The sequence below is a fragment of the Sinocyclocheilus grahami genome, unplaced genomic scaffold (genome assembly GCF_001515645.1).
Source record: "Sinocyclocheilus grahami isolate Dianchi unplaced genomic scaffold, SAMN03320097.WGS_v1.1 scaffold1873.1, whole genome shotgun sequence".
Taxonomy (NCBI): Eukaryota; Metazoa; Chordata; class Actinopteri; order Cypriniformes; family Cyprinidae; genus Sinocyclocheilus; species Sinocyclocheilus grahami.
The window spans coordinates 62407-71217 of NW_015507052.1; the positions used below are offsets into that span (position 1 = coordinate 62407).

The following is an 8811-nucleotide window of genomic DNA, read 5'->3' on the forward strand; positions in this document are numbered from 1 at the left end:
TTGTTTCTTTTTTTTAAATCAGCATGCACAGAGATAACATTCATATGCAAAGCATTAAAGCATACATAATATACTTATAAATCCACTATATAAATTGAAATAGACTGACAATGAATTTCATATACATGTGATAAAAGTTAACTCATGCACTTGATAAATTAAAACAACATGTCATAATATAAGAAAGCTAACATGATATTATAATATTTCAAAGTGTCACTACATATACACTGATGATACACTGTAAAGTAAAGGATATAAAACGCCAGTTTGGTAAATATTGAGTACATTGCTACGGAGTTAGATTACGTGAACTGATATTTTACCACTGGAGAAGGCTGAGGCAATTGCCGATATTTTTTTAAAAGACATATTTACAATTTATTAAAACTGTGAAATTAGACATTTGACACAGAATTCATTCTTTATGTTCACTTGCAGGTTTTTCTTTTTCATGGCAACACTTTCACCCGTACTGTGAAGGTAACATTTTATTATGCAAAGAATAATTTAGAATTACACTATGTTTTGTTTAACAATTATCTTTACACAAAACCATATAGATTAGGATATTCAGAACTTGCCTTTTTTCTCAAGGTCAATGTGTTCCTCTACAGGACGTTTTTGTTTCTTGGATGTCTTGACAATTCCATACACCAAGAGGACAACAGCAACTGCTGCAATGATGGTGAGACTGAAGAGGACATTAAGAGACAGTTCAGCATCAGTACCTGACACTTCCAAACCCAAGAAACTGACCAACGGAAGTGGAGGAGTAGATCCTGTAAACAAGAAAAGACTCAGTCGGATGGATGAAACAACAGAGAGAACGACAGACAGAAAAAAGGATACAATTAACAAACAAATGACTGCTGTAAAGACAGATAGATAGATACTACAGATAGTGGATGTCACCTTCAGGTTCATGGATCTGACATTCATGTGGACTTTCTCCTGGGCTTATGAAGCCATTGCAGTTGATTATTGTAGCATAGTGCCAGACAGATTTCTTAGGAATTCATGGTAAAGAATCTGATCGAGTTACATAGAAAAAGCCAAACTTTTCATCAAAACCCGTCGCCCATTCCAGATTGTCCATTAGTGTCCAGGCAGCATAGCCGCGGATGTCCACACCATCCAGCAAATACGCTAAAGAATGAAATGAGATTTTATGCAATTATCACAAATGAATTTTTACCAACAGTCTAAAATTTAAAACAAGCAACGATAATAAAAATGCGTGGAACAGCATCACAGAAATCTCTTGCGTAATGCTGTCCTTTCTGATGGAAAAAAAAATCTCTTTACCTTTCAGGGCCTGATTGATATAGTTATCATAGTAGTGGATTCATTCAGATTCATTGGCCCTCGTTCTGATACTCCATTCTCTGTAATGTAAATAGGAGGGCCTCCATATTCCTCCTTAATGAAATTCAGAATTTTTCTGAATCCCACAGGAGTTCCTTTCAACCAGAAGGATCCAGAATCCAGCCATGTGCGATCCGCAACTGTTCCTGCACCCCTGGAATAGATGACAGCATAATATAAGATGCATGCTTTAAACAAATAGGGTCTGAAATCGTGTGACTACGCTGATTAAAACCAAAAGCCTACCTGTCTGCATCATAATGCTCGAGGTTCTTGTAGTCCATGTTATAGGCTAAGACAGCGGTGTAGTGGTTAAATCCAAAATAATCATGAGTACCCTTAATTCTCGCTACTTCTGCAGGGGTAAATTTTGGAAGCCTGTTAGATGTCAAATGCAAAGGTAAAAGCATTCATAAGCATTTGAATACAAAGCTTTGAATTCCTCACAAAAATGACCTTGATTGCGGTCGGCCAGCCGCTAAACTTCTCTCTCGATTGATGTTCTTCATTAAATCGCTGTAATCTCCATTGAACACAGGATGAGCAAACCAACCAATCTGGAACTGTTTTGAGAGACGAAAATGAGCAGTGCGTCATTATTTATTCATGCACATGGTTATTGTTATTTTAGTATCATTACTATACTATCTTAGAATTTATTAATATTTTGAATTTGTTTTTATTTTTATATTTGACATTTTAATGACAATTTTAGCTAATGTTTTAGTCATTTGTGTTATTCTTTTGTGTATATTTTTAAAAATGTCTTTTTTAATAATTGCCTTGGCAAAAAAACTGAGATAAAAGAAAGTTTATATTTTCCATTTTATTTCTCTTAACATTTATTTTATTACAATTAATAAAAGTGTTTTTTTTTTTTTTTAGTTTTACTATAACAATACTTTCGTAGTTTAAATATTTCTGCATCCATGACACTGTACCTGAACTACACGCAAGACAGCATCAACGTCTTCCTGTTTGTATGGGTTTCTCGGTTCAGCCCAGTCAGAGTTTATTGTGATGCCAACAATGCCACCATGTTCGGCACGATACTTATCATTATACACATGCCAGGCCTCAGCATGAGCCTTGATGAGGTTGTGTGCCACAATATATGGCGCAGTGCCTGGTCTGAAACTTATACCTGGACAGAAATAGAACATCAAGAACCTTATGTTACATTATTAACTGTTCTATAAGAAATCTATAAGCTAAATCATATTTACAAAAAGGAAAAAGATAATTTCCAGTGCGAATGATACCTGGTGCTGCACTTCCATAGCCATGTCCTACCATTGCAACATTGTAGGGTTCATTTATAGTTATCCAGAACTTTACTTTGTCTCCCAGACTGTTAAATACAACATCAGCGTAGTCTCTGAATCTATCGACAATGGTGTCATTCTCCCAGCCACCAACATCCTGGAGTGCTTGTGGAAGATCCCAGTGGTACAAAGTCACCTGCCAGTTCAAAATGATTAACAGAAATGAGTCAAATTCTTTTAGGCTACAAGAGCAAAACTTTTTTTACATGCAATTGTATTACAAATATTTTACCTGTGGCTTGATATTGGCTGCCAAAAGAGCATCCACTAGCCTATGATAGTAGTTGAGTCCAGCTTCATTCATTTTCTTGGTCGTTCCATCTGGCATAATTCTGGACCATGAAATAGAAAACCGATAGTGGTTGACCCTCAGTGTTTTAAGACTATTGATATCCTCACCGATCTTGTTGTAGCTGTCACAGGCAATGTCACCATTTTCATCCTGCGATATCTTTAAAGCAGTATGAGCAAATTTGTCCCAAATGCTGAGACCTTTTCCATCGGCTCTCCAGGCGCCCTCTATCTGTAGTGTTTGAGCATAACATGAAAAAATGTCATAATTTGAAGTTACTCAGAACAAATAAGATTCATTTCGATAGTCCACTTTAGATATTCTACTAACTATAAGTAACTTTGCAACTACATTTAAACTCTTATGCATTTGCATCTACATGTAAACTAACTCTCAGAGTATTAATAGAGTATTAATAGACTTTTAGGTTCTGAGTAGGGTTAGTAAGTTGACATGTACTTGCAAATTTACTTATAGTCAGTAGATGTCTGTTGGGGAACCATCAAATAAAGAATTAGCAAATATTGAGCAGACAGTCTACTAATACTTTAATATCTTGTAGTTGACATGTTGTAAAGTTACTTATAGTCAGCAGAATGTCTAAGCTGGACTATCAAAATAAAGTGTATTTGTTCAAATGGATTGTACCTGATAGGCAGCGGTTGCCGTGCTCCATATAAATCCCTCTTGGAAATGTCCATATAACATTTCTTCCTCCGCTGGCAGTGGAAAGCCATTATTTCTCATTATATCAAAGTAGAGGTGAGCAGAGCGCTTCAGAGTTCTCGGCCGACTTGAATCTTTAAAGTTTACATAGTGTAGTCCATAGCCAACAGTGTAGCCTTTCAGCCACTCAAAGGAGTCCATTAGAGAGGTAGCAATGTTACCCTTAACACGTACCCCATCCAGATTGTGTGCTAAAAAGAGAATCATCAAAGTAGAGGTGAGCGGAGCGCTTCAGAGTTCTCGGCCGACTTGAATCTTTAAAGTTTACATAGTGTAGTCCATAGCCAACAGTGTAGCCTTTCAGCCACTCAAAGGAGTCCATTAGAGAGGTAGCAATGTAACCCTTAACACGTACCCCATCCAGATTGTGTGCTAAAAAGAGAATGCATGTAAATGTGTGTCAGGTTCAACAGTTGGCAGTATAACACTATTACAAACATTGGGCCGCATTTACTATTAATAATATAATATATAAATATATCTAAAATGTAGATTCTGTAATAGCATTAAAAACTAATTTTTATTTGGATTCTATGCACAAATATGCGCAGTTAGTGAATGAGAACCATTGTTAGCATACCTTTAAGAGCCTCATCAACATAGGTCTTCAGGAAGAATATTCGATCAGTGTCATCAACTGTTATGGCAGTGTCTGTAGCTACACAATTTTCCGTAATATAAATCTCAGGGTCTCCATACTCTTCCTTTAACCAGTTAAGAAGTCTCCTGAGTCCCCAAGCAACAGCCTTCTGCTCATTAACAGCTGTATTTTCAGAGCCATCTGCATTGTCCTTTTCAAGATCTGTTTGATAAGACTCAATATTTAGTCTGCTGGTCACATGACGCACGACTTTGGTAGTGTATGTGTTAATGCAGAACACATCAGCTGTTCCTTGGATAAAGGCTTTGTCTTGGTCAGTAAAAGAAGGCAACCGGGAATCTGTCAAGCCTTGAAGTTTACTTTTATTGCCAACCTGCCACTTCATGACATCAGGGTAGTCGCCATTTTTAAAGATGGGGTGTGCAAACCAACCAAGCTGGAACTGAAGGTCTCGATCAGCAGCCACCACCTCTCGAGGGACATTGACATCTAGGGGTTCTGTCCATTCAGCGTTCAGACTAATGGATATCAGACCTCCTTGAGATGCCCTGTATTTCTCATCATAAGTGTGATATGCTTGAGCATGAGCTTTCAGGAGGTTGTGTGCAACCTTGTATGGAGCATCTCCGGGTTGCTTCACATTAGGTGGAATCTGACCCAGTCCATATCCAGACCATGCAATTGTCTGGGGTTCATTAAATGTGATCCAAAACTTCACCCTGTCTCCAAATGTTGCATAGCAGAAGTCACAATATTCACTGAATATGTTAATTATTTCAGGGTTTTCCCAACCATTTATGTCCTGCAAAGCCTGTGGCAGGTCCCAATGGTAGAGAGTTACCATGGGTGCGATATTGTTTGCTATCTATGAGACCATCTATGAGTCTATTGTAGTAGTCCACCCCCTTCTGGTTATGAGAAGATTTATAGCCGTTGGGAAAAATTCGAGACCACGACAGGGAGAATCTGTAAGTCTTCACTTTCAGTGCTCTCAACATGTGTAGATCCTCATCTATTTTGTTGTAACTGTCACATGCAACATCACCATTGTCATTGTTTGGGATATTACCAGGTTTTTGAGTGAAAGTATCCCAAACACTTGGTTCTTTTCCATCCGCATTCCAGCCACCTTCTACCTGATATGCTGCAGACGAGACACCCCAATGGAATCCCTCTGGAAATGTTCCGTAGTGATAAAGCTGTCTCTCAAACTTGGTCTGAGGAGAGAACTTTTCCCAAACAACCTTTGCTTTTGAAGGAACTTCAGATGGTGGCAGACTAGGGAGTCTTGTGATCTCAATTTTATTTCCATATATTTGCATGTTACCCTTTGCTGCAGTCTCAGCAAATCCATTTCTCTCAATCACCTTTGAGTAGTAATATGCTGATGCTTTGGGGGTTCTCGGCCTGTCAGGATCTTCAAAGTTCACATAGTGCAATCCAAATCGTTGACTGTAGCCTTGAGGACCCTCAAATCCATCCATTAGAGACTGGACTGTAAACCTCTGGATGTCAATTTCATCCAAATGCACAGCTGTTTGGACAGAAAGATGTAGTTAGTGAACTATAGATAGCAATGTTTTACTATATAGTCTGATATTAAGGTTTGGCAAATATTTTGTTACATTGGTAGAAGATTGTGTTTAAGTCAGTCTGTCTCAAATCTTGTAAGGCTATTGTTCATAACTTGCTGCTTTGTTGTTGGTGACCTAAGACTAAGATCAGTAAAATAATTGCTTCTAACATTATCTTATTTTCAGAACCCTGAACTATTCATTATTTGTATGGCCGACAACAATCATAGATTTTTAAGATTACATACCCTATATATGGCTTCCTAGATAAGGTGTTTTTGGCCTGGAAATAACGAATATTATATAATGAATACTTTAAATAAAAAAATGTAGACTATAGGTTTAAGTCACCAATTCTCTGATTTCACACAGACTGACCTGCTATCACTAAAAAGACTAATATAGTCTTAGTTTTAAACATGGACAAGTTTTCTTAAGATGCTTACTTTTCATTGCCTCATTAATGTAAGCTTTGAGATAGTCAACACGCTCAGTGTCACTGAACACATCGCCATTGTATTCAGTTGGCATTCCATTTCCTGTGATGTAGATGGGCACCTTTGTGATGGACGTGTACTCTAAAGAGATGTAGTTCAGTAATCGTCGAACACCCCACGGAACTGACTGGATCCAGTCAGAAGCTGTGGGGGGTCATGTGGGGTCAGTATGAGTCTGGAAGTCCCCAACGTTATTCGGTCCAGCATCGCAGCTATTCAAGCTCTCACTTATCAATCGGGAAGTGTGGTGGTTAAGTCCAAAGAAATCAGTTGTGCCTTGGATTCTTTGTTTCTCAGCCTCAGTGAAGACAGGGAGTCTTGCCAGCTCTTTACCACATAAATCTTTCTTTTTCTCAATTTGTTCCTTTAGCATGGCTGGGTAGTCTCCATCTACAAATATGGGATGAGCAAACCAGCCCAGCATGAAGTTCAGATAACGCTCAGCTGCAGCTACATCCTGATCACTTGAGGGATTCCTCGGCTCTACCCAATCAGAGTTAAGAGCAATGCCCACTTTTCCACCGTGCAGTTTTCTGTAATTATCATTATAAATATGCCAGGCTTCAGCATGAGATTTTAGAATATTGTGCGTCACCTGCAAAAACAAACATAATAAATGTCACTTTCTAAAATGATAAAAATATATGGTGCTTTCTCAGATTGTCAGACACACCTTGTAAGATGCAATTATTGGGTCTTTCCCACTTGGGGGATGTTCCCCTGTTCCATAGCCCAAGTTGCTCACTACCCACGGGCTGCCGAAGGTGATCCATGTTTTGACTCTGTCTCCATAATGAGAGAAGCAGAAGTCAGAAAATTCTTTGAAAGCTTCCACAATAGAGTCGTTTTCCCAGCCGCCTGCGTCCTGCAGAGCTTGGGGAAGGTCCCAGTGATGCAGGGCAACAGTGGGCTCGATGCTGGATTGTAGGAGCGTATCAATTATCTTGTCATAATAAGCAACAGCCTTTTCAAGCAAACTTTCTTTGCGTCCAGTGGGGAAAATGCAAGCCCAGGAAACTGAGAACTGATAATTAGGTGCCATCAAGCCCCTAAGCAGATACACATCGTAGTCCACCTTGTGATAACTATCACAGGCCAAATCAGTGGTCTGGTTTTCAAAGACACGATCCTCATGGCTAAATCGGTCCCATATGGTCTCGCCCTTCCCGTGTTCAGCCCATCCACCCTCCACTTTGAAACTCTCACTGGAGACGGACCATTCAAAATCAACTGGGAACGAGCCACTCAGGAACTGATTGCGCTCAGCTTCGGTTTGACTTCTGAATTTCTCCCAGACCTTTTGGTATGAGAATGCAGAAGCTGATTTCTGATAAGAAACTGTCTTACTATTTTCCATCTGAAAACTAAATGAGAACATACTTGTTATGCTGACTTAAAAATAGCTATTATATACTGATATATGTACCTTTTTGGTCTCAACTTTACCTTTTGAGTGTTTCTTCTTGATCTAGCTTCTCAAAAAGGTGTGTGATGTCACATCCCATGATGTCAAGGTCTTTGCTCTGTAATACTGACAAATAATACTAGGTTAGCATCTAGTATTTTAATTCCATAAACAACATCTTAGAAATTGGACACATCACTTAAAGAAATATGCTAATTCTTACTTCCAAAAATTGCATGAAGTGGCTGGAAATAATCTTCATATCCATCACAGTCTTTGACTGTCAGCTGATACATAAGGATGGGCTTTTGACCACTGCCAATCTGAAACAAGAGTGTCAAGTGTAATTTCACTGTCCTGAAATGTTCTGTCACATCAACCAATTTAAGCAGTCTTTGAATATTAAAAGTCAGCTTAGTTAAGTCTTATTAAATCTGATGACTATTCAATGGGATGATCTATTATAAAGATAATTATATAATACTTTTAGAGCCACAATAAATCATTACCTGTAACTTCCTCAATTCCTCCATAAGAGGTGTCTCCAATTTGCAGTTATACTGCATATGCAGAGAGATGAAATCCACATATGCCTGAAGATGAGACAAGAGAAGTATGTGATCAATTACATAATATTAACTATTCACCGGCAAAATTAAGAGACAAATTAAGTGCTGAAAAAAAAAAAATAATTATATATATATATATATATATCACTATGAAAGACACCATCATTGTACTATTATAAAGGACTATGTAACGGGGGGAACGGGACTTGATGTCACACTTTTATTCCAGTGAATATAAAGGTGCATCTCAATAAATTAGAATGTCATGGAAAAGTTCATTTATTTCAGTAATTCAACTCAAATTGTGAAACTCGTGTATTAAATCAATTCAATGCACACAGACTGAAGTAGTTTAAGTCTTTGGTTCTTTTAATTGTGATGATTTTGGCTCACATTTAACAAAAACCCACCAATTCACTATCACAACAAATTAGAATACTTCATAAGACCAATA

At 38.0% G+C, this 8811-nt stretch overlaps 1 pseudogene; it reads right to left on the minus strand.

Annotated features, from left to right (window-relative positions):
- Positions 1 to 573: 573 nt before the first annotated feature.
- LOC107573131 (lactase-phlorizin hydrolase-like) overlaps positions 574 to 8811 on the minus strand; it is a 10639-nt pseudogene continuing 2401 nt past the window's right edge.